At 37.8% G+C, this 25806-nt stretch overlaps 1 long non-coding RNA gene across 1 annotated transcript; it reads right to left on the reverse strand.

Moving 5' to 3' along the window:
• Positions 1-343: 343 nt before the first annotated feature.
• LOC115861595 (uncharacterized) lies at positions 344-15218 on the reverse strand. Its single transcript, XR_004042830.2, has 3 exons — positions 14971-15218; positions 9319-9456; positions 344-420 (listed from the first exon to the last, which is right to left on the reverse strand). It is a non-coding gene; the product is annotated as an uncharacterized lncRNA (long non-coding RNA).
• Between the last annotated feature and the right edge of the window lie 10588 nt (positions 15219-25806).

Below are 25806 nucleotides of genomic sequence, written 5' to 3' on the forward strand. Positions count from 1 at the left end.
CGCGGTATGTGGGATCTTCCCGGACCGGGGCACAAACCCGTGTCCCCTGCATCAGCAGGTGGACTCTCAACCACTGCACCACCAGGGAAGCCCACATAGCTTCATTTAATAATATATCATGGCAAGGTGGAAGTTGTTCCAAGAATGTGCAGATGGTACACATTCAAAGTTCAATCAATATCATTCACCACATGGAGGGAATAAAAGATAAAGTATTCGATAAAACTCAATATTCACAATAAAAAAATCATTGGCAACTAGGGATAGAAGTGAAGTCTTTGAATCTGATAAAGGGAGTGTAAACAAGCTGCTTTCCTATGATATTGGGAAGGGGATACACATACCTGCTGTAGGGGAGGAGGATTCGCCACCCCCAAATAGGTCTCTCTGGCAAATTCATTATCTTAAGCTGGTTATTTCCTATGAAACAGAAGACATGGGAAAAACTCTGAAAACGGAGTAGAAGTTATTCTTTTGTAAGAAACAATTGCATTTATAAGGGAAATCTTCATTTGTAAGCATGTCTCCCTAGATGTACCAGGGAGAGGAAGATCATCCTCAAAATCTCTAGATGGAGAAGACAAAGACTTAAATCTGCATAACGACCTTACCCCTGTTTACTATGCTTTTCCTGGTCACCGTCCAGAACTGACTGTCCCCACCCTCAACACCCTCTTTTGTCTTTAGCTGAGGGTGGTATTTAAAGTGAGGGCTTCATAAACAGTGTCCTACTGTATAGCACAGAGAACTATATTCAATATCCTATGATAAACCATAATGAAAAAGAATATTTAAAAAAAAGAATGTATACATATGTATAATTGAATCACTCTGCTGTACAGCAGTAATTAACACAACACTGTAAATCAACTATACTTCAATAAAAAATAATAAATAAACTGAGGGCTTCAGCCATTTTCACCTGAAGTGAGTTACTCAGTTCTCCTGGGTCTCTCCCGTGTATACATGTTATTAAAATTTTATTTGATTTTTTTCTGTTAATCTGTCTCATGCCAATTTAATTCTTAGATCAGCCAGAAGAACCTAGGAGGGTAGAGAAAAGTTTCTTTCTCTCCGACACTACTATGCTATTATAACTTCTAATCATTATTGTAGTGGAGGCCTAGCCACTGCAGTAAAGAAAGAATAATAAATAAAAGGTGAAATAATATGACATGAAGGAATAAAGTTGTCATTATTTGTAAATGAAATGATTGTGTATGTAGAAAATCCAAAATAAAGACTATTTGTATTAAAAATAAAAAGGTCACTGTATACAAGATTAATTTAGAGGATCATTTAAATCCTATTTTCCAACAAGAAACAATTAGAAAGCAATTTTAATTGATATCTTTTTGTTTTGTTTTGTTTTCAGTACGCAGGCCTCTCACTGTTGTGGCCTCTCCCGTTGTGGAGCGTAGGCTCGGGACGCGCAGGCTCAGTGGCCATGGCTCATGGGCCCAGCTGCTCCATAGCATGTGGGATCTTCCTGGACCGGGGCACGAACCCGTGTCCCCTGCGTCGGCAGGCGGACTCTCAACCACTGCGCCACCGGGGAAGCCCTAATTGATATCTTTGACTTAGACATTGAAGATTCCATATAATTCCTGCTCTATTAGCTTCCTCTCTATGATGGAGGAGATCATGAGATTGATGCTTGTGAGTGCTGTTCATATTCCTTGATGTATTTAAGGTTTTATTCACTTAGCATATACTTTTTGTGTTGTTGAAAAGCACAGATATTTTTACTGAAGTGCTAATAAATGTTGAAATTTAATCAGTTAAAAAAAGGATACCCCTTTTAATAGCATTTAAAAAATCAAACACCTATTAAAAATTTAATGAAGGGTTTTTAAAACCTCTACAGAAAACAACAACTAAAGAAACCAAAGAAATCCTTCAAAAATGGAAAGATTGACTATTTTCTTAAATTGAAAATTTCAACATATTTAAGATGTTAATACTCCTCAAATTAATCTATAGGTCCAATGAAATTAATCTAAAGATCTCTTTAAAAGCTGTGATATTTTTAGGGGAAATTAACAAGCTAATACTAAAATTTACATATGAATAGGGACTAGAGAGCCCAACAGTCTGGAAGATCAGACTCCTGGATATGATGACTTGTACTACCTATTATCACGATAAAACCTCGGTAAATAAATCAAAGTGGGATTGTCTGAGGGACGGATGAATAGATCAGTGTAACAGAATTTAGAGTCCAAAACCAGACCCGTTCATGATAGTTGATTGATGACAAAAATGGCACAGTAGAATCACAGATAAACGATAGTTTTTCAATTAGTGGTTCTGAGTCAGTTGAACATTTATATAGAAAAATGCAAATTTTCACCTATTATCATCTACAGAAAATCAATTCCAGGCTGATCATGATGGTAGAACAAAATATAAATGGTAACTAATAAAACTTCTGGGATGTAATATAGGAAAATGCCTTCGTGTGGCTGGGCTGGGAGAAGACATCGTAAGCTTTTAGCACTAACTATGAAAAAAGAGATGAGTAAATAGGACTTAATTATCACTAACCACAAAGAAATAGATGGATGAAATGGGAATTAATTAAAATTAGAAACTTCTGTTCATCAAAACATACAACTAAGAGAATAAAAAGGCAAGTCAGAGGATGGGTAAAGATTTTTGCAAAATAAATAACTTGTATCCACAAAGCACTTACATTTAGAAAACATAAACATTCTTACAAATCAATTTAACAAAGAAACAAATAATACGATGGAAAAATGGACAAAATTTCTGCATGGCTATTTCACAAAAAGAGATTATGCAAAGGGCCAATAAACATATGAAGAAATGCACAACTTCCCTAGTCAGTGTAGAAATACAAATTAAAACCATACCAAAATATTTTTTATTACACACCAGATTGCCTAAAATTATCCAGAATAACAATACCAAGTGTTGGTACATATATGGAGCAACTGGGTCTTTCACACATTGCTGGTAGAAATGTAAGATCATACAACCACTTTGGAAAACTGTTTGACAATTTCTTATAAAATTCAACCTATATTTACCATATAACCCAGCAATCATACTCCTAGAACTCAACAGAAATGAAGACGTGTATGCAACAAAAGATATGTTAAAAAATGGTTATAGCAGCATTATGTCATTATCCCGAATTTGAAGTGAGCCAAATGCCTATTGACATTAAAATGAATAAATAATTTTAGTTATATCCATATAAGCAAGCACTGCCTATGAATGAAGACAAATGACCTATCATTTCTTGCAACAAATTGAATGAATCAGATAAACATAAATTTGAAAAAAAGAAACTACTCACAAATGAGAACATGCTGTATTCTCTCTTTATATAAAGGTTGAAAACACTATTAGATATCCCTTTATGAGAGACTGAAGGCATAGTTACTCTACTGAAGGGTCAAAAAAGTAGCTTATGGGATGTGGGATTGCTCTATTTTGGGGCCTGGGTATGTTTATTTTGTGATAATTCATTGAATCATAGGATTTATTCACTTAGTGGATGGCATACTTCAAAAAGTATTCAAAAATGTATCTGTATAAATAAAATTATACACAGAATTGAGCCTAAAACTTTAAAATTGTGCTATTACAAGTTTTAAGCTAAGATTTTTAAAATAATGAGGAATATTCAATCTCATTATTACTAGAAATATTTTAATGTGTTCATTATTCATAACTAAAACAAATAATATATAATGATAGCAGCAATACATAATAAAACAGCATAGCAAATATAAAATAATGGTTTAAATATTTATATCATCTTTTTTCAGTTTTTACATTTCTAGTTTGTTTGAGCTTTATAATGTACAATCTATCTTACTGTAGCAGGTCATATATTTAATTTATAAATATGTAAGTATACTTATAGTATACACATGTAAGTATATGTACATGATAACAAATTTTTTACTTCTAGGATTGCATAGTTAATGACACATGGACACCAGTGATTTAACTGATTAACAATGACACCCAGAGTGATAAGCTAACAGCCAGCTGAGAATAAGGACATGCTTGCAGGTTTATCACCTTGAGGAGTTTGCAGGAGAGCAGTTTAAGAATATCTGTAAGAAACCAATCATCTTAAATTAAAATCTTATTCATTTACTCAACTAGTAAGTGTTCTATTGGTTTCAGAGGTAATATCATGTTATTGAAAGGATCCGTAAAGTCAATAAGACTCAAATTTATCTACTGATTGTCTGACCTCTTTCGAGTTTTTCTTCTCCTTATATCTTGATATAAGAAAATATGACATGACCATCCCTAATTATTAATATTGAGAAAAGTAAATTAAACATTATACCTGAAAGTTCTTAGCACATGGCTGGCAAATAACAGTTGATCAATAAATGGTAATTCTTTTGTCCAGCCTTTCCCTTGTTATTCTGAATTATTGTCACCCAGGTTGCTAGGGGATGTTTGCATGAACTCTGCCAAGGGTGGGTATGGAAGTATAATTCTCAACATCCAGAACATGCAAGGAATTTCCCCGTCATCACCCCCTCCAAATATAAGTAACATTCCCCGGCTATTTACATACAAGAGCACACATTAACTTGGACACTTTTAATATAAGTACCAATTTTTGGATTCTTATACTCTTGGGTTAATTCAGCGACACAGATTTACACTATGCAATATATTTTCAAATTTCCTCCTATTTACAGTAGTGTCCATGAGATCTGTGACTGAAATTGCTGTTTCCCAACTACTGTTGACATTTTGGATATGGAAAATATTGGCATACTCTACTGCCAACTTGCATCACTTTTTCTTCAATAATGACATATAAACCTAAAAAATCACATCATGGTGATAGTTGAACAAAGGACCCCATTGTCTTGTGCTTTACATCCACTTCCTGCCCATTTCCTGTCTGCTGAATTTAATCTGCCTGTAAACTCCACGCCTTGAAGAAGCCAATACATCTTGCCAAATTATTCGCCAGGGTCAATTCTCTATTCAAATTGCCTTTTCATCCTTCTTAAATTTTACAAAAGGAGTTTGGCTTCTTTCTGTTTCAATTTCCCCCTCGCTTTACCATTCAATTCTTGCATTTGACAGCCCTGGAGTAGGTCTGGATTAATACCAATACGAGATGCCTGTGTTCTCTGAGCCTACTGTTCTCAACTGTGAAATTCCATGTTTTTTTTTTCAAAAAGGAAATAGAACGTGTATAGCTGATCCAATGACATATAACAAATTACATAGATAAATGAAAAAGTAAGCTACCTTATTTCAAATAATAAGCCACCTTTCTCTGGTAATAGTAATACTTTGATGTATTCAACATATTTTAGTTGAAGTGAGCCAAAGGTGAAATTTGCCTGGCATAGGAAGTCATCCCTCCATCCCCAAATAGCAATATTTCTTAGACTTACTTTATGAATCATAACTCAATGGCTTATGAGGAAGGCCATGAGGATTATCATGGCCTGAGCCCATCCACCTGCTGGGATGTTGGTGGGAAGAGACTACACTCTCCCTTAGTCTCAAAAGGCTCCCTGGCTGCTTCTGGAAGCTTTCCGTGGCATTGTGTGATGGGCACTCAGAACCTTTATGTTCCTGCTCCCTGCCTTCCTCATGTACCATCTAGCAATTTTCTCTTTGCCCAAAATTTCTCTTAGAATAACCCTATGCTCTAATATCAGCCCCCTCTGCTGGTTGAGGCTACTCCTGGAAGTCTGAGAAACAGTCACCCCCATATCTCTTTGTCCCAAATGTGTACATCGGCCCTATTCTTTTTTTTTTTTTTTTTTTGGCGGTATGCGGGCCTCTCACTGTTGTGGCCTCTCCCGTTGCAGAGCACAGGCTCCGGACGCGCAGGCTCAGCGGCCATGGCTCACGGGCCCAGCCGCTCCGCGGCATGTGGGATCTTCCCAGACCCGGCACGAACTCGTGTCCCCTGCATTGGCAGGCGGACTCTCAACCACTGTGCCAACAGGGAAGTCCTGGCCCTATTCTGATTCCTTGGAACATACCAGAGGCCAAGCTTAACTTTTAACAAGGTGTCCCTGAAGTTTGTGCATGACCACAGATGAACTGATGGCAACAACACAAACGCAGCTCCATCTAAAATCTCAATGTGGCTGGCCACAGGCTTCTTACTGTCTACACTTACCAAGCCCATTTCAGGCTTCTCTAAGTTCTAGAGTCACAGCCAAACAAATTAATTTTGATTTTTAGAGAGAGGACAGTTCTCTTACATCCTTCTTTAAAATCTGCATAATGGGCTGAATGGTGATCCCAAAAAAAGAGAGGTCTGTGTCCTAATTCTCTAGAACCTAGTTATGTGGCAGAAGATGTGATTATACTAAAGCTCTTGAGAGGGTTAGCTTATGCTTCATTATCTGGGTGGACCCTAAATGTAATCACATGTATCTCCATAAGAGAGAGTTTTGAGACAGACACACAGAGGAGAAAACACACAAAAGAGGAGGCAATGTGACCACAGAGGCAGAGATTGGAGTGATGTGTCCTCAAACCAAGGAATGCCAACAACACTAGAAACTAGAAGAGACAAGGAGTAGAATCTCTCCTAGAACCCCTGAAGGGAGACGGCCCAGCCAACATCTTGATCTCATACCTCTGGCCTCCAGAACTGTGACAGAATACATTTCTGTAGTTTTAAGCCACCAAGGTTATGGTCATTTGTTATAGCAGTCCTAGGAAATAAATACAATCTACCTTGCTAAGTTTTCATTCTTTCCCCAAGATTCACCCCTCTGTTTCAGGGGCAGAGTTCAACAAACTCTAGAAATAGGCTGGGTAATTTCTTATAAACTGAAATTATTTAACTGGACCCTGAATTGGTGTGGTCAGGGCCCAGATTGTCAGAGTCTTTCAAAATAGTAAAAAGTTAGATATTGTCTCCTTTAGTTAGAAAACAATAAAATAAGGTTCTGTGTAGGCAGTTATAGGAGTTTCTCTGCCTCAGCCATGTGCAAAACCCATGTGCTGGGCCACCACTACATGTCTGGCACCTGCAGAGAAGCCAAAGGCCAACTTCTGTGAGAGAACAGAAGGCCTGGGATCTTCCTAAAGCCTCGTCTGCCCCTTCATCCCTCAAAGAGCCAGGGGTTAGTATTGTTCTAAATGAAACTCAGCTCTCCTCCCATTCTCTCCATGATTCCATGCTCCCCAATATCACTTAAACTGACCAACATTTATGTCAGAGGAAGAAAAGATCAGAGAAATGAATGTTACTCAAAACAAAATGATCCACTTGCATGTAGAAAAGAAAAAATTTACACAAAGCAAAAACAAAAGACCCAGGTGTGCATTAACCTTTCATGAACTTATGATTAAAAGAGAATGTAATGTTACTTCTTACAGATTTTATACACAGTGGAAAGGGAGAGTAAAAGGCTTTACATGGGTGATTGATTACCAGGAAAATTGATTAAGAAAATGTCAATTCCCTCCCAGAGAAACCCAACCCCAGTGGCTCTGACAAGAGACTCAGAAAATAGCTCACCTTTTGTATATTTCCTCAAGTCTTGGTTTCCCAGCCCTATTTGTTGCCCTCTATTGAATATCACTGGTGTTAGCACCTAAACAGAATTTCCAAACTCACCCCCTCCAGGTCTAAGATTTCATACTTTGCAAATCTGAATTGGAAGCATCAGGGTGTACTAGAAAGGGTGAGGCAGATACAAGTTCAAGTTTAGATTTAGCCACTTCTTAGACAGGAGAACTTAGGAAAGTTATTGGTTATTTACCTTTTCTAATACATATTTGTTTAATCTACTAAGACAGGAAACTGACATATCACAGAATTGCTGTAAGAAATCAATACAAAGAAAGATATTTGTGAGGCCACTTTCCTTCCATGAACATTATACCCTGCATTGTACCATCCATGAACAATAAGTATTATTAGGGCATAGTAATTACAGGTGATTCTTCTTATAGACCAGGGCTACAGTAACTATTTTAAGCTTTGTAGGCCATGTGGTCTCTGACACAACCACACAACATGGCTCTTGTAGCATGAAAGCAGGCTAAATGAATGAAGTGTAGCTGTGTTACAATAAAACTTTATTTAAAAAGTAAGTTGTGTCTCAGTGCCTTCGGGCCACCATAACAAAATATCACAGACTGAATAGCTTATAAACAACAGACATTTATTTCTCACAGTTTTGGAGGCTGGAAGGCTGAGATCAAGGTGCCAGCATGGTCACATTTTGGTTAGAGCCCCCTTCCTGGTTCCTAGCTGGTACCTTCTATGTCCTCACACAGTGGAAGGGACAAGGGATCTCTCTGGAGCTTTGTTTATATGAGCACTAATCTCATTCCTGAGGGCTCTGCCCAGATGATCTCATTGCCTCCCAAAGATACCGTATCTTAATACATTACCTTTGAGGGTTAGGATTCAACGTAAGAATTTAGGGGGGACACAAACAAGTGACATCCTACATTTGGTTTGTGGGGCATAGTTTGCTGGCCTTTTGTATAGACTTCCTCTGATCATAGCAATAGGGAATATTTAGTTGGAAAATATAACTGTCCCATATGGGGTCAACCTCAAACATTAAGCAATAATTCCTGAATCCCAAGTTCTCATTAATGATTCCCTACAAGGATGAATTTACTCATAATTTAAGCTATTGCATACTTACTGGTACTACTTAAAGATAACAAGTTTGGATTTTATCATTTAATACATACTTTGTTCATTCTTCCATTTGTTACTAAAACTGCCTTTTTCAACTTTCAAAGCATCTTGCTTGATTTTAGTACCCTTACTAATCATAAACATAATACCTGTTTGACATTATCTTTCTAAATGACAGCCTTTTTAAAAACATAAAATGTGATAGGTACCTTGTGAACATTCAAATACCTTTCCAGGGCAGGTAGTCCTGGAAAAAACACCCTAGTTTTTTGAACTCACCCCCTTTTAAAAAATTTTTTTTGAGAATAACAGGCATATAGTAAAGTCAATGATCTTAAGTCTAAATTGATTATACATATGCATACACCTTTGCAACCACCATCCCCAGAACAAGATCTACAATATTTCCAGCCCTCCCGACAGACGTGTCCCCTGTGCCTTCCCAGTTAGTACCACCTAAAGGGTAACCATTATTCTTTTAAAGGTTTTTAAAACTTCAAGAAAATCCTATTACCAAATGCTTTCTTGCCTTTTTATTTTCTAAAAGTAGTAGATAAATTGATCAGGCATAGTTTTCTCTAATTAAAAAAAATCTGTCTCACCCCAAATGTTCTGTTCAATTAAACATTTGATGAAGCAACCTTTTTGCAGAAAACCCACCAGCTTACCAGGTATGCAAACGAGGTTCATTCTCTGTTATTGCCAGGGTCATTCTCCTTGGAAAGGCTTCTCATGGATGGAAGACATGTTGTCAGGACCCCAGTTCATAATCCAGCACGTACCATCAGCCCAGTGATTTCACGTTTCTGTCAAGAGTATTCCAATTTTGCCCTTGAACTACTGCGGCTTCTTAACAGATATGTTTCTGAGCAATTTATGCAAATTGAATGTGATGTCTTCTCAAAATGAAGTATTTATAACAAAACCTGAATGTAAAAATGTTTAAAGCAAAGAAACTGCAGCTGGAAGGCAGGAACTTAATGGCAAATTTTTATGAAACATGAGAAAAATTTAAAGGAACTCTTTAACTGTCAGTATCCTCATATATCCAATTTATTTTTAAGCAAACTGTACCTATAGGGTGGATGGTAAAAAAATCATGTTCAGAATCCTTACACACCACTTTAAAAGGGCACTAGTTTGTGTTAGGAAAAGCACTTAAAATTTTATTCAAGGTGGTGAAACTTAACCCCTATACTAAAGATTTAGAATTTAACCAAAATAGTGTGGACATGCTACACTAATTACCTGGACAGAGGTATTTAATGATGGCTAAAGTTGATTGGAATCTAGCAATGTATGTATCTATTTATAAATATACTAATTCACTTGGCTATAGATGCTTAACGAACCACCCCAAAATAGAGTGGCTTAAAACAGATATCATCAATTAGCTCACAATTCTCTGGATCAACTGTGTATTTCTGCTGATTTGGCAGGGATTGGCCAATCATAGTTGGGCTTACCCATGTTCCTATAGTCAGTTGGAGTCTATCTGAGGACTCCCTGGTCTAGGAAGTCTCAGCCTCATGGTTGATTTCTGCTTCACATGGTCTCTTACCTTCCAGCAAGCCAATCTAGGCCTCTCTCTCATGCAGCTCTCCTAGAGAGAGCAGAATTGTGCAAGGTCTCTCGAAGCTTAGGTGCAGAACTTGCTTCATTGTCACTTTTACCACATTCTATTGTCCAAACAAATAAGAAATCTGACTCTGATTCAATACGTGGGGATATAGACTCTTCCTGATGGAAGGAACTGTAAAGTCATATTGTAAAGGAGTGGAAGGGTAAAGGATTGTGGGTATTTTTTTCAATGATTCTCCCAAACATGTATATATGCATGGATATATGTGTATGCTGAAATATTTATATAAGTATATTAAATAACAGAAGTTTTCCACAAATGGTGCTGTTATATATTGACTATGTATAATCATTTTCTCCAAAGATAAGTTTTCAAACACACATTTAAGTTTCACTGTTTCACATGTTGAGGCCACATTCCCCAAACTGACCTGCCTGAAAGGAAATTAAAACTAAATAATTTGGACTTCCATTTCTGGCCAAGCTGGAGTAATCAGGACCAGATTTATGCTACCACCTGAAACCACCAGAAAACAGACAAAATATATGAAACACATATCAAGAAACTGAGTATTAGGCAATAAATGAACAGGGATCCTCAAAAGACAGGAAACAAACATGGCCAGACCTACAATTTTCCCAGCTAACTACCTGGAGAGTTTCCACTCCATGGTGCATGGAAGGGGTGCACAGGATGAGACCAGTAGGCTCTGAGCTGTGAAAACAGAGATGACAGTCTTGGGAGACCAATGCAATCAAAATTCATTGGACACAGAACCAGAGAGGAGAGAACTGAATATAGAGAGAACTCAAGAAATAAGCAGAAGGTTCCACTTGGGTTTTTAACTGAGTACTGATCAGTGCATATGTGTGAGGAAACATCTAGAGATGAAAGCTACAATGTCTCAGAAAATTACACTGATGTGTTAGGTAGTTAGTCAGACATTAGCAGCAAGGAGGCCACAGTGGCAAAAGACAAGAGGGGAGTAGTCAAGTTACACCCACTCGTCTGGGGACCCTCCCCTGACCCCACCCAGAATGGGCAAAACTATGGTCATGTGGTGGGCAATTTATCCTGATAAAGAGGGAACACAGTAACACTAGGGAACTTCCCTGGGCTGCGCATGCCCAGACTAGACAGGTGTATAACCTATAGTAAAACCAAACTCATTATACCATCACTATAATAAAATATGCATATGGTTTGGCAACCCCCACCCCCACCCCGCTGACCCCAGGCTCTTCTTAGCGAATCAAGGGTAAGGGCATGAGCAATAATGAACTTGTTACATAGATGGGGACTGTCAATCAAATAATGATACCCCTGTCACTCACCCATGATTGCGCCCCACCTTCTCCCAGAACTCTCCTTATAAACACCTTTAAGCCTGTACAGGAGAGCTGGTTTCACTTAGTAGAAACAGCCCACTCTCCCTCTGAGAGTGTAACTATACTTTAATAAAACTTTGCTTTGCACTTAAGCCCAAAGTGGTAGTCTGCAATTCTTTGCTTGCTCTCACAAGGACCGAGATTGCTGGTCCGGCATTGACCTCCTCTGTTGGAGCTATTCTGACACAACGCACACCAACCTGGTAACAGATGGAATTAACGGCAGATTAAATATGCAGAAAAAAATTAGTAAACTTAAACACATAGACATAGAAGGGATGTAAAATGAAACAGAATAAAAAGAGAATAATAGGGACTTTCCTGGTGGTGAGTGGTTAAGAATCTACCTGCCAACACAGGGGACATGGGTGCGAGCCCTGCTCGGGGAAGATCCCACATGCCACGAAGCAACTAAGCCCGTGCGCCACAACTACTGAGTCTGCGAGCCACAACTACTGAGCCCTCACACCTAGAGCCCATGCTCCGCAACAAGAGAAGCCACCGCAATGAGAAGCCCACGCACTGCAACAAGGAGTAGGCCCCACTCACAGCAACTAGAGAAAACCCATGCACAACAACGAAGACCCAACACAGCCAAAAATAAAGAAATTAATTATTTTTTTTAAAAAAGAGAGAACAACAGCAACAAAGCAGAAGATCAATGAGCCATGGGACATCTTCAAATGGCCTAATATATGTGTGAGGGACATGCACAGAGAGAGGAGAAAGGGGGAGACAGAAAGAAATAGTCAAGCAGTAATGGCTGAAAATTTTCCAGATTTGATGAAAACCTGCAGATATGAGTAGCTCAAAGAATCCAAGCCCAATAAACTAGAAGTAAATGACATCAAGGTATATTATAATCAAAATACTCAAACTCAGTGATACAAAGAAAATGTTAAAAGCATCCAGAAAAAAGGACATATTATGTATAGTGGAACAAAGATAAGGATGATATGAATACACAAAAAGGATAACACATCATAACATGTCAAAACTTATCAACTTCCAATATGTGCAGTTTATTATATGTCAATCATACCTCAGTAAAGCCATTTGAAAAAAGGAAATGATGTTCTCCTGATATAATTTCCATCTTCTATTTGGGAATTTTGCCTTCAGACACACTGCTGAACAATGTCTATATGAATGATTACACTATGAATTATAAATATTGACCAAAAATATTCAATAGTTTTGCAATTCAGAGATGCACTAAGGGTAATTCTCTACTTCAAATTTTCCTTTTTAAATATTTTGAATTCCTTTTAAAATGGTTAAAGAAAACCACATATATTAAAATAAACTAAATATACTGAGGATTGGGACTTCCCTGGTGGCTCAGTGGTTAAGAATCCGCCTGCCAATGCAGGGAACATGAGTTCGATCCCTGATCCAGGAAGATCCCACATGCTGCAGAGCAACTAAGCCTGTGTGCCACAACTACTGAGCCTGTGCTCTAGAGCTCATGAACCACAACTACTGAGCCCGTGTGCCACAACTACTGAACCCTGCACACCTAGAGCCCGGGCTCCACAACAAGAGAAGCCACTGCAGTGAGAAGCCCATGCACTGCAACGAAGAGTAGCCTCCGCTCACCGCAGTTAGAGAAAGCCCGCATGCAGCAACGAAGACCCAATGCAGCCTATATATATATATAATATATTTTATATATATATATATATATATATATATATATATACTGAGGATTACTGATATTTTAATTTATACTGGTGGCAACTCATTTTTGTGCAACTCTCCAAATAAAAGTCCTCCTGCTGTCTCAGTTTAATTAAAGTGTGGCCTGAGTTTGCGAAGGCTCCCCATGTATTTGTACTTGGTGTAAACATGTTGTGGATCTGAAAGGTTGCTGTTCTGTACTGACCTTTCGTGACTTCAGGCCTGTGCATGTTCATCTACTTAAAACTGTACAAGTAAGTTCAAATCTACAGAAAAGGACACCATGCTCTATTAAATACAAGTAAGACCCAGGCATGTCAGTCTAGCATAATGGGATCCATCAGAGTAGAAATATATTATGCAAAATTTTGTATTCCTTATGTATTTAATGTGGTTCTTACCTATTTTATTTTTAGTACACTTTTTTGTTGTTGGGATAAAACAATAATTATTTAAGCCATAATTGGATCACTGATTAAAAACAATATTTGAAATGAAGATTTGATGATGTAACTGGCATGATCAAAAATGCTCAAGACGGAGCTACAAATCATGCTCTATTAGCACCAGGTGGATTCTTGAGCTGATGCTAATCACACTGAAAACAATACATAAAAGCAAATGTTAAAAAAAAGAAAACCTTATGCAGTGACTTTTAACTAAAAAACTAATTGAAACTATAATGTAAGGAGTATGAACTTATCAACATATTTTTTAAACTTTTTAAAAATTAAATTTAATGACACCAAGCCGTGTTGGTGAGTTTTGCCATATTTTCTATGGCTTCCTTGGCTACACTCTACTGCCCTCAGTGCTGGTCTCCATCCCAAGTCTGGGCACTGCGTTCAAGCTCACCTGCTCACAACCTTGACCAAAGGGGACCCCCTAGATTCTGATCCTCAGAACTTGAGGCTTCGTGACAATCATCCAGGCATGTTCTTGACAGTCTGAGAAGGCCACAGTCTCACCCCCAGCCTTTGCCCTGGAGTCTCTCATCTTTTAAGACAATCTAGCTCTAGGACCCACAAGAGCTAAACTTTCCAAAACAGAAACTGTCAATTCTCCCCTGGAGCAGGAAGCAGAGTCTTCCTTGCTACTTGCAGGTCCATGTTCCCCCATGCTCTCTGTGTGAAGTGTCTGCTTGTTCAAGCGGGCTGGCGAGGCTACAGTGACCCAGATGCAGGGAGGGACTGTCTCATTCCTTTTCAGATGCCTGTAAGAGGAAGCTGGTAATTTTTCCTTCAGGTCATTCTGTGACAAAGTTATTTGCTATCTTGGCTCACCTATAGAATTTTTGCAAAATAAACTTACAGTCATTTTTGCAGACTAATTCTATAGCTAGTCCTATGAAGTCACAGTGTAATTTTTAATCAAAATAAGTTCAGCCTAAAAGTATTTCAGTTTCACTTATCATAAATCAAAACAATAAATGCTGTCAGAAATTTTAAGAAAAACAATAAAATAAGCTTACAGTGTCATTCAATGTAAGTTAATGCCTTCAATTTTCATACATTTTATGTATTTTAAAGTGTGTACTTATATTTTTTAATATATTAAAATAGAAAGGCAGTGACTTACATAGAACATATATATATATATACATATATACAATTTGCTTTGTTGTTTAGTAAATATAAATGTAGGACCAGTGTTTTCTTCACAAATTGTACCTTTTTCCTGATGCATACTGCCTCCTTTTTTTTTCTTTTTTCTTTTTTTGGCTGCATTGGGTCTTCGTTGCTGCCACGTAGGTTTTCTCTAGTTGCAATGAGCCAGGGCTACTCTTTGTTGCAGTGAGCGTGCTTCTTATTGTGGTGGCTTCTCTTGTTGTGGAGCACGGGCTCTAGGCATGCGGGCTTCCGTCCTCTTTTACCCCTTTATCTCTTTTTTTTATTTGATAGTAATGTTTCTGCCCCAATTTTTTATACCCTGTAAATAAGGTAAGACTATTTTGTAAACAAATTTAATCATCTGTGTTTTCATAGGAGAACTTAGCATGTTCTCACCTAAGATAATAAATGAAGTATTGATTTTACTCTGTTCACCTTTCTTCATATTTTCCTTTTTTTTTTTTTTTTCTTGCTTTCTCAATTTTTTGTCCTTGTTTCTTTGGAAGAAACTACATGACATTGTAGTTTCTGATTCCTATGATGATTCTCTTCAAAATGCCAGCACTCGTTATCAAACACAAATTTCTCTACCATATGAAAGCAAGTTACCACGTACTTCCCCTCAAAAAGAAATTCTCTTCCCCCACAACTCACATTTCAACAAAATGAGAGCTTTAGATATTTTTGACTATTTTTTAAAATTCATGTTATCAAGGAAAAATTCACATATAGCAAAATACACAAATCCTAAGCATACAGTTACAGGAATTTGACCTCTGTATGTAATCTGGTAACCACCGCTCAGGTCAAGATGCAGAGTATTTCCAGCAGCCCTGAAAGTTCCCTCAGGCCTCTGCTTAGTCAATACCCTCCATACTCCAAGATAGTCACTACCCCGATGATTCTTGAACTTTTAATAAAAGGAATCATATAGTATGTGTTCCTTTGTGCCTGGCTTCTTTTATTCAGCCTTATGTTTCTGAGATTCATAAAAACATCTGTCAGTAAATTATTCTTTTTATTATTGATCATATTTTATTATATGAATAAACCACAATTTATTTATCCATCTCCCACTGATAGACAATTGGGTTGTTTCCAGTTTGAAGCTATTATTACTCACCCTCTCATGAACACCTGTATATGTAGCCTCATTTTTCTTGGGCATATATCTAGGGGTGGAATTGCTGGCTTATAAAGTAGGTGCATGTTTAACTTTAATTAAAAGTGTCAAATGATTTTCCAAAGTAGTTTTACCAATTTGCATTCTGATTAGCTATATATGAGAATTTCCATGGTTCTTAATTTGTTCCAACACTTGGTATTGATGGTCTTTTTAATTTTAGGCATCCCCAAAGGTTTATAGTTATATCTCAATGTGTTTTAATTTGAATTTCCCTGATAACTAATGATGATGAACACCTTTTCATGCCCTTATTAGCCACTCATACATGTTCTTTTGTGACATATATATTCAAGTCTTTTGCCATTTAAAAAAATTTGTGCTTTTTTTCTTATTAGGATTTTAGAAGAATAAAATATTCATTGTATATACATCTCTAAGAATTAGTAAAGAGGACATGGAAAGAGCTCGCTTAAAATTAATAATAAAAAAGATTACATGCAAAATAAAAAGAAGCAAAATATTTGAACAAGTAATTTATAGAAGTAGAAACCTGAATAAGCACAAAACAAGAAAAGATGTTCCATCTTTTGAAAATTTAGGAATTGCAAATTAGAACATTAATGAAAAATCAATAACTATAATAAATTATGCAAAAAACCAAAAGTGTGACATAACCGAGGGTTGGTGAGGATGCGGGAAACTGAGAACCTTTGTAAACTACTGATGGGCATGCAAACTGGAACTACTGCCTCGAAGACTCATCTGACAATATCTAGAAAATTTGAAAGTGTACATCGCTAATATTTAACAATTTTGCTCCATGGTATATATACACTGGGAGACATGTAGAAAAATCTTCATTACAGTCTTGTTTATAAAAGCAAAAATTTGGGAAAATGGGAATAACCAACAGTAGGGAAATGGATACATAATTGTTCTAGAGCAGTTAATATCAATGAAGTGTGTGTATAGATATGTTTCACATGGATAGACCATGGGAACACAATTTTGAATTAAAACAAGTGATAACATTACATAGAGAATATTTCTTAAAGTAAGAATTAATATATATAAGTGGTCCTTAAAATCTGGTGCCTGGACCAGCAACATCAGCATATCCTGGGAACTTACTAGAAATGCAATTTCCTGGGTTCAACCTCAGACCTACTGAATCAGAATCTCTTGAGGGTACCGTCCAGCAACCTGTACTAACAAGCCCTGAAGTGGATGATGATGCTTACTAACGCTTGATAACTATGCATTGTAGATCTACATATTACATAGATCTGTATTTACTAAAAATATAGTATAGATAGCTGGGACAATACAAAGAAATTTCCTGACTGTTGTTACTTTTGGAGCTGGAGCTGAACAAACGACTTCAAATATCTGTCATGCCATGTGTATAAATATTAAAACAGATCTTAAGAAGGAAGGATGAAATACTAATATGTGTTAATTCTCAGTGGTGAACATGAGGGTCTTTTATATTATTCTCTGCATCCTTCTAAATACTTTAAACTTTGAAAAACTAAAAAAAAAAGGGGGGGGGGTGCTACAGAGAACATGATGTAAGTGATTGTTGAATAGTGTAGGAATTTAATGTGGTAACCAAAACGTCTTAGTTCTTTCTCAAGTCTCCAAGTTTAATTAAGAATATCTTGAGATTGCAAGACAAGCTCTTAAAAAACAAAACAGAATCCATGATTTGTAATCATTTACAATGTTTAAATTTACTGAATCAAACTTTTCATGATTTTCAGCTCAAAAAAATGTAGAGAAATAAATCAGAGAGCAGAGTGTATGTTAAATGTAACTGACATCTATAATCTCAATTTTAGCTATTTAATTTGATCAGAATATTGATATAATTGATTGCATAGTAAGAGAAGTTAAAATTAGAAAATATACTTAATTGAAAAAAGTGTTACTTGTATTTGTTTATATATTGGGATTGTGTAATTAAACAAACAGCTCACTGCTTTACAAATGGTTAGCTTTGTAAGATGATGTTTTAATTCACTCTCTTCTTCCTGGAAGGGCTTTCCTTCAACCCCCAGATAGAGATATTATTTTACTTGAGTAACTTCAGATTCCCCAGCTATCCTTAGTAAGGATTTTTTAAGTCTTGCAACTCAGATCTTAGGATGTCTTTATTATCTTCTGCCACATGACAGCTCTGAAAAGACAATAACCATTTCCTATCACTCAGAAGATACTCCCCCAAATAACTAAGCTCACAATTAAGCCTACTTCACTTGTCAGTACTGGAGGTTAAGCCCATACAGCCAGTATACCCTGGTTTTCTTCCATTGAACAGGGACCCTCTCCATGTAGCACAAAAGAAGTACAAAAACTGCCCTTGACCACAGAAGGAAAAATTGAAGGCTTTTATGCTGCTAAAATATTTCCAAACATTTACCCATATATGATAATGGGACCATTCCCAATGTATAAGCAAGAATAGACTTCACTACATCTTTTCTAACTCAGAATCATATTTTTTAATTAAACTTTTTGAGATAATTGTAGATTTACATACAGTTGTAAGAAATAATACAGAGAAATCCCATGTACATTTTACGCAATTTACCCCAATTTTGCAATGATCTTGCAAAACTTTAGCAAAATGTCACAACCAGGATATTGACATTGATACAGACAAGATACAGAATGTTTCTATCACAAGGATTCCTCATGTTGCCCTTTTATAGCCACACATAATTTCCTCCTGTCCCACACCCTCCTACTTCCAGGCAACCACTAACCTGTTTTCCATTTCTATACTTTGTCATTTGAAGAATGTTATGTGAATGGAATCATACAATGTGTAACATTTTAGATTTGCCTTTTATCCATGAGTATAACCTTTAGGAGAATCATCCAGTTTGTTGCATGTACCAAGCCTTTGTTCCTTTGTATTGCTGAGTAATAATCCATGGTAATAATATCACACAGTTTGGTTTAACCGTTCACTTGCTGAAGGGCATCTGTGTTGTTTCCAGTTTGGGACTATCAAAAATAAACCTACTAAGAATATTTTTATTCATGTTTTTGTGTGAACATACATTTTCATTACTCTGAGATAAATGTCCCCAAGAGTGTGATTTCTGGGTCATATGATAGTTATGTATTTATTTTTATGAGGAACTGCCAACTGTTTTCCAAGGTGACTGCACCATTTCACATTTTCATCAGCAGTGTGTAAGTGATCCAGTTTCTCCTCATCTTTGCCAGCATTTTTTTAAAACTATTTAAGTATTTTTTAATTTTAGCCCTTCTGATAGGTATGTAGTGTTATCTCATTGTGGTTTTAATGAATCGTGTAATTTTTAATCTTTACTAATTTAATGCAAGAAGTGTTTTTTCATTTTAATTTGTTCTGTTTTTCAGCTTCTCAATTTTTTGGCATTTGTCTTTCCTCTATAAATTATAACTCATGTGCTTTTTCCAATTTCTTATGTTTTAGTGCTTTGAAAGTATATGTCGTGTTTATATATTAATGATATTAGTCCTCCACTTTTTAATTTCTTTCTTTTCCTGACAGCACCAGAATTACTTGAGCAAGTAAATATTTTCATTTGCTTATAAAGCTTTGTTTTCAAGCCTTGATTGGCCACTACCCTCTAATAGATACTTTTGACATCTATTTCACCTCTTTGTCAGGTCATTTGGTTGATTTGAACTGAACTGAAGGCTCTTAAAATTCTGCATAGAATCTTCCCCTGTATATTATACATAAACTACTCTATTTCTATTAAGATTATGCATGGTTCATTATTCATCTATTGTACCATGTTATTTGAAATTATGGATTATCAGTTCTCTCTGAAACCAGGTTTGTTGGTTTTCTGTTTTGTTTTTTTTTTCTGGTTAGTATTTTGTAGTCTTCAGCCCATTTCTCAGTCCTGGAATGCAAGTACTATACCTGGAAATACAGGCATTTAAATCCACAGCATGTATATAGATTTCTGAATAAAATAGAGATTACTCATGTAGTCAAAGGACTGACAGAGCTTAAGAATTTTGCACCTGGAGATGTTCATTCAGGCTCAGCCATGAACTTGCTCAGTGACCTCAGGAAAATTACTCACCCCTTGCCCTTTCCATTTCTTCTCTAATCAGGGATCAAACCATTTTCTGCCCCCTTAGTCTGATCCAAGAACTTCACTGATGAGATAAAAGCAGTGAAAAGGTTATGACAAAAGACAGCCTTTAGCTGGGAACAGGTTCATTTTAATTATCCACCCAGGGAATATTTGTGTTTGCAGTAACACAAATATTGATTATCAAATGTGGGGGAGCGTATTGATGTCTGCAGCAGAAGGCATGGGGGGAGTGTTTCAGGACGCTCACCCAAGAACCCAGGTCTACACTAGCAGCCAATCACAATAGCTGAAAGCACCATGGAGGTCAGCCTCAGAGAGTCTTAAATACACCAAGGATTATTCCTAAGGGCTGCTGTCCGCAGGTACAGTCAGCCCGCTCTCTAGATGAAACCAGATGAAAGAACTCATGGCAACGTACAAAGGTGAAACCATCTGAGACAGAGGCAAACGTTGTGGGCTGAATCTACTGCTTAGAGTCTGAGAAAGTCAACCCTTGTCAGAACAGATCCTAATTACCGCAGGAGGGAGCAACCACTTCCGGCAGGGTGAGATCCAGTGAAACATCCACCTCTCTCTGAAGCACATTTACCCCTGGAAGACAAGGATTTACCTGTGGAAGGCAAGCCCCTTCCTCTTGGCTGGAGGAAGCCACCTCCAGAGTATTCCAAGCAAGGCCAGAATCCTCCCTGCACCCCCAGACTCCTGACATTTTGAGGTTCATCTAGGCCAGAGGTTGGCAAACTAATGGTCACATGCCCAAAGCAGCCTGCTACCATGTTTTTGTCTGTGAGCTAAGAATGATTTTCACATTTTTAAATTATAGGAAAAAAAATCAAAAGATGAACAATATTCCATGACACGTGAAAACTGTGAAATTCACATTTCTGTGTTTATAAATAACATTTTATTGTAATCCAGGCAATGCTTATTTATTTATGTGTGGTCTGTGGCTGCTTTGGGGGATACAATAGCAGAGCTGAGTAGTTGTGACAGGGATTGTATGGCCCAAAAGCCTAAAACACTTACTATCTGGCCCTTTACAGAAAGAAATTGGCTGACCCCTGACCTAGGCCATCCTTCCACGCAATCCTTGTATAGAACCAATAGACCATCATCTTGTTTTGTGCCTCACTCCTGTCGTGGCAGGGAGTTCATCACCTCACAAGCCAACCTATAACTCTGACAACAACACTTCTCAAGATGATCATTATTTTGAACTCAAATCTGCAGCCCACTTGGCCTAATTAGGCTGTATTAGAATGACCTAGAATAAGTCTACCCCCTTCCATGCCTGAAGGCAAAAGGACATAAGAAGAAAATTCTTCCTCTGTTTATACAGCACACATGAGTCGTTGTCAGCTGCTCAACACCATGAGCTTCCAGAGCAATCTAGTCCATTCCTCACTCTCCCCTCAGTGTCATTCAGGAGAGTTAGGGTGTGCAAGAGCTGGGAACCACAGAGAACCACCATGTCCCACCAAGCATGCTCTTGTCCGTGGCTGGTCACAGGGGCCAAAGCTGTGGTCCTTGAGGAGTTATATGCGGTTCCCATTTGGCAATCCCAGGTGAACACACGTGGAGCAGAGACTGGCTGACATTCTGGCCTCTCAATTCTCTCAGTGGCACATCCCGAATCACTGAATTCCTGTCATTTAACATTTTATCCCCAGCACTTTCATTTCTTAGCCTATAAACCAGTCTCAAGGAAGCAAGGAAAAGTATAAGGGAGTTTCAGGTATCATCTGGTTCACTGTTGCTCAAAAAGAGGTCCATGGACCAGTAGCATAAGTATCACCTGGGAGCCCCCAGCCAGACCTTCTGAATTAGAATCTGCATTTTCACAGGATCTCTGGGTGATTCATATGCACCTTAAAGTTGGAAAAGTATGCAGCTAATCTATTGCCATTCTATAATTTGCAGACCTGAGGTTTAAATGTAGTAACTCAAATCTGGGACCTGATTCTGATCTTACTCTTGTGGGCAGCATCCATTAACATCCAGGAGGAGTCATGATCATGCCTTTCAGTGAGCAGTAACCCAGAGGGCTACCTCAGTTCCATTCTCTTAATTCAGAATCAGTGCTCCTGGAGATCAAACCCTATTCCATAACTGATCAGCTCTGAGCTTTATCTCTTCAAGTCTAAGGCTAGTGAGATACTCAGCTAAAATAGATACATAGAAATTCTTAAATAAGTTTTCATCTTTTGTCTCCAGTTGGTGAATAGATAAACAAAGTGTGATACATCCATCCGATTCAGACCACTTAGTATCAAAAAAAGAACAAACTACTAATACACACAAAAACTTGGATACACCTCAAGGAAATTAGGCTGAATAAAAGTAGCCGATCTTGAAAGGATATCTATTGCAAGATTCCATTTATATTACATTCCTGAAATAACATAATTAGAGCAATGGAGAACAGGCTGGTGCTTGACAGGGATTGGGTATGGTGAGGAGAGGATGGATATGACTATGAAAGGATAACATGAGGTAGCCTTGTGGTGATGAAAGAGTTCTGTATTTTGATTGTGGTTGTGGTTACACAGAGTAGCACTAGTGAGAAAATCGCATAGAGCTACACAAACACACACACACACACACACGAGTGCTTGTGTAATTGAATAAGCTTTGTGAATCATACAAATAATGATTTCCTCAATTTGATACAGTTCTCTAGTTATGCAGGATGCAAACACTTGGGGAGGCTGAGTGAAGAGTACACCGAACCACCCTGCTCATTTCTTTGCAACTTCTTGCGAATTGGTAGTTAAATATTTCAAAAAATTAAAGGTTAAAAAAAATTTTAAAGATGCATTAATATGGATGAATAAATGAGCCAATTAACAAACTGAACATTATCCACAATACGAGTGGGAGAAGTAGGTCCCCTTCAATTGAGAATGTGTTTTCTCTATTTTATATTACCAAATGCTACTAAGATTTCATCAGTTATAAAGCTGTCCTCTATTTTGGCTGGTTCTAACTAGACATAGTTTTGCTGGCATTTGGGAAATGAAGGGGCATTTTTAGACTTCTGATAAGTGTACCTAAGATATAGGTATATAATCAATAAATACATCACAAATCTAGAAACCCTCATTAATGAAAAATCTCTGTCTTTCTGTAAAGCCACAAAAATACATCATGTCTCATGCGTAATACTTTTATCTAAGACATCTATCTGGGGCTGAAAGTATTAAAAACACATTCATGGGGCTTTGAAGTCAAGATCTTAGTATATAGGCCCTGTCCCCACCTCCGGCATCTCAGATCCTTTTCTTAACAGCCAACTTAAGTAAAATGAACATGGACCCTGCATTTTAACATAATAGCCGCTTTTGCCCTTGCACATGTAATTGCTTGAATTTTAGTTTTAATTCTCCCTCTCTCGCTGTAATTATGAGAACAATTAAGGGCCAGAGTTCAAAGCTTCTCAATTTTAAGAAAAGAGGGACAGCCAAATGAACTTCCTTTTCCTGCCTTGAAATTCCAATTTGCTAAAACAGCTGCAACTAACATCTTCTTAATGCTTTGCAACTGACAACACACTTTCGCTTAGAAAGCTCCACTGAGGAGTGGCCTCAGACGGTATGGAAAATGGTGTTAAAAGTTATTAAACTAGGAACAGAGAATTGTGTGGACATTTTCCAACCAATCATCAAAAGCCTGTCTAGGTCCAACTGAGTCCACTGACACCAAAGAAGACTGGAACCCCCCAAAATCTCTCATTCTGACTTTTTGGACTCCTGACTATGGCCCCCATCACTCTCTAGGAGAACCTGATTGTGTCCTGAGCTTGGGGGAAGGAAACAAAGCTTGAACCAGGACCTGAATCTACTAAACACTGGTGAAAAGTAATGGCTCAAACTTGAGTGAGCCAAAGTCTACTCATTGGGTGACGGCCTCCCACTAACTGGCTGTAAAATTTACCATGACCCAGCTTCTTGGTTCTTTGCGACTCCCAGTAGAAAACCTGAGTTCTTGTGGAAAGCAAACAGGGCAGTTATTCCCATGGGCTGCAGAACATACATATGTATTGAATCCTTGATAGGTATGTGATTTGGGAAAGCAACTCTCACCCAAGGCTGCAGGGAATATTAGAATGAGTTGAGAGCAGAGCCAAACTAGAAACCAAGTATGAAAGTTCAAAAGGACAAGCTCAAGACACTACGTTGAAGGGGCAAGGAGAAGGAAAAAAGCAAGGGTAGATACAAAGCCTGGAATTCAAGCATCAGGGTGCTGTGTGTCTATGACGAATGGTTGGGGCATTACCTAGGGCAGACAATGTTTTCAGCATCGGTCTTATGGGCCATGTAGAATGTAGGTAAGCTGGCCAAGCTGAAAAGATCAGAAGGTAGATGGACTGAAGAGATGTGAATAGAAGGGAATAAGATGTATTTTCGTCAAGTACAGTGGAGAAGTGAGATGACTTCATTGGTAATAAAAAGAAAAGCAGAATATGGAAAGTGCCTTGCTAGAGAAACAAATAAAGATCCAAAGGAATATGGGAAAAAGGGACATTGGTTTTGATTCAGGGAATCTTGGAAGGCTTCATGGAGGAAGAAGCATTTGAACTGGATTTTCACAGATAGCATTTCAAAAGCAGAGACGGTGAGGAGAAAACATTCTGAGCGGAAGAAATTCAAGTTCAAAAGCAAGAAAGCTGAGAATATACAGAGCATCCTTGGAATGCATTTCTGGAATATATAGAGGGCAAAATGTTCCCATATTAATTTGGTTGGATTATTTAGGTCAAGTTACCTAGATGCAGAGCCTGAGACAAGAATTTGCGTCCCAAGACACATGATTTATTGAGAGTGCTCTTGGGAGAGGAAGAAGAAGATGTGTCAGGAGAACTAGCTGAGCAAGACAGCTTCCACTTGATCCCACAAGCAGCTTTACAACAGGAATTGTACCACAGAGTTGGTCCCAACTTAAGGAAAAAGGATCAGCCTTCTGTACCCCTGAAGCCATCACTCATTGGCTTCAGGCTGTCCTGAGTCCAAGGAGATGAGCCTCACGTCCTGGGCACAAAGGCTTCCACTGGCTTAGGGCAATTTTCTAGACAAGGGAGCAGCTGTGAGTCTTTAGTTGCCAGCACACAAAGCAGCTGGGCATGGATGTACTGTCCTAGTATATGGGATAGAGGTGAGGCACCAGTGCCTGCTGCCTACCAGTTTGGATGTTCACCTTAGATAAACATATCCTAGTGTATTTCAAATAAAGGATATTTTGGTAACTCATAATTTCTTTAATTGTCCCTTGTTTCCTCCATGGAGGATGAGATGGAAGAGAATATGTTCCAACTCATATCTCTAATGGACACACCTTGAACCAAGGTCCTGGTGACAGCAAGAGATCTGGCAAGAGAGTGCCACACTCTCTGAAACTTCTTCCACTTCTAATCCCAGCTTTTCTTTTCCCCACAGAATGTCATAGTCAGGATATATTCTTGTCTGAATTTGAGTCATGATCTTCGTTGCCTGGGTAACATTTTAGCTTAACCATCCATTGATCTCAAATTGCAGGAAAGACCTGAGCCCAGAAGTAAAGCAAGCACTGTATAAGAATACAAAACAAGTGACCAGAATTTGGTGCTAAAATTCTGGATCAACCAAGGCCATTTCTAAGGTGAAGGACTTTTAAGTGAGCTCTGTG

The sequence above is a fragment of the Globicephala melas genome, chromosome 15 (genome assembly GCF_963455315.2).
Source record: "Globicephala melas chromosome 15, mGloMel1.2, whole genome shotgun sequence".
Lineage (NCBI taxonomy): Eukaryota > Metazoa > Chordata > Mammalia > Artiodactyla > Delphinidae > Globicephala > Globicephala melas.